We start from the raw sequence: 1,496 nt of genomic DNA, 5'->3' as shown, positions 1-1,496 counted from the left end.
GGGGGGTGTCACATCCCGGGGGAAAAGGGGGGGCACCCTGGGGGGGTGCCACACCTCGGGGGACACAGAAGCCACCGGGGGACAGCGTGGAGGGGTGTGACACCCCGGGGGCGGGGGGGGGCGGTGACACCCCCGGGGGGCAGAGAGGGACCCTGGGGGGGGTGTCCCACCCCGGGGGCGGTGGGGGGGGCAGAGACACCCCCGGGGATCCCCTCTCACCTCGTAGATGTTGGGGGGACTCCGGCCCCGCGCCAGCTCCCGCAGGCTCGTGCGGAACTCCCCGATGAAGTCGTGGCTGCGGGACGGGGGGGCTGTCAGCCGGGGGGGGACCCAGCACCCGAGGGGTCCCCAGCACCCGGGGGGGTCCTGTCATCCAGAGGGGGCAGGGCCGCGGGGGTCCCCCTCTCACGGGGGGTCCCCAGCACCCGGGGGGTCCCCAGCACACAGCGCGGTGCCCCTCAGCCGGGGGGTCCCTGTCACTCGGGGGGGGCACAATCCAGGGGGTGCTCCATCAGCCGGAGGAACCCCAAACACCGGGGGAGGCCGGGCCAGGGGGTCCCCGTCAGTGTGGGGGGGTCGCAATAACCCCCGGGGGTGGGACAGGGGAACCCCCGTCACCTGGGGGGTCCCAGCACCCGGGGGGTCCCCATCGCGGGGCCGGGTGCCTGGCACCCGGGGCTCCCCACTGCCCGGGGGATCCCCATCGCCTGGGGGGGTCCCCATTACTCGGGGGGTCCCCATCGCCCGAGGGACACTCCCCATCACTCAGAGGGTCCCTGTCACCCGGGGGGGGGGGATTGGGGGAATGGTCCATTACTGGTGGGGTCCCCGTCAACCCAGGGGGCCCCCATCAGCCAGGGGGTGCGGGGTCGGGGGGTTCTCCATCAGCCGGGGAGGGTCCCCATTACTGGGGGGTCTCCATTACTGGGGAGTCCCTATCACCCGGGGGGGGCGGGGCCAGTGGCTCCCCGTCACCCAGGGGAGTCCCCATCAACCGGGGGGGTCCTCATCACCTGGTGGGGTCCCTATTAATGAGGGAGTCGCCATCACCTGAGAGGGTCCCATCACCGGGGGGTCCCATTCCCAGTGTGGTTCCCATAACCGGTAGGGGGTGCAGGACCAGGGTATCCACATTACTGGGGGTCCCCATTACTGGGGGGGTCCCCATCACCCGGGGGTCGCCAGGCCCCCCCCTCACCTGCCGTCCCGGTCCCAGTCGTACACCTCCACCTTGATGGCCCTGCAAGGTGAGGGGGGTCATCATCCCCCCCCGACCCCTCCAACCTCCCCCCAGACCCCTCCGGGGCCCATCCCCCCCTCCGCTCCCCCCGGGACTTGTTTTGACGCCTCCGCGGGTTTTTCCTCCTTCCTCCTCCTCCTCCTTCTCTTCCTCCTCCTCCCGGGGTATTTTTATCTCTCGTTGCCATAGAAACGCCCGACACGGATCCCAAAAACCAGCGTGAGGAGCGGTGTGCCAGCGCAGCGGCTGGGGGGGG

The 1,496-nt window shown here is 71.6% G+C and overlaps 1 long non-coding RNA gene across 1 annotated transcript in view; it reads right to left on the bottom strand.

The window, feature by feature from the left end:
• The window catches only part of LOC113942253, a 1,676-nt gene extending 412 nt beyond the window's left edge, over positions 1 to 1,264 (bottom strand). Inside the window, exons 1-2 of the long non-coding RNA XR_003525875.1 lie at positions 1,199 to 1,264; positions 220 to 295 (exon numbers count right to left, since the gene is read on the bottom strand). This is a non-coding gene — a long non-coding RNA (uncharacterized LOC113942253). The remainder of the gene's footprint in view (positions 1 to 219; positions 296 to 1,198) is intronic.
• Positions 1,265 to 1,496: the final 232 nt, after the last annotated feature.

This window comes from Corapipo altera, unplaced genomic scaffold (assembly GCF_003945725.1).
Source record: "Corapipo altera isolate COAL_440 unplaced genomic scaffold, ASM394572v1 55162, whole genome shotgun sequence".
NCBI lineage: Eukaryota > Metazoa > Chordata > Aves > Passeriformes > Pipridae > Corapipo > Corapipo altera.
The sequence above is the reverse complement of the archived record's forward strand: the minus strand, read 5'-3'. Positions and strand labels throughout refer to the sequence as shown.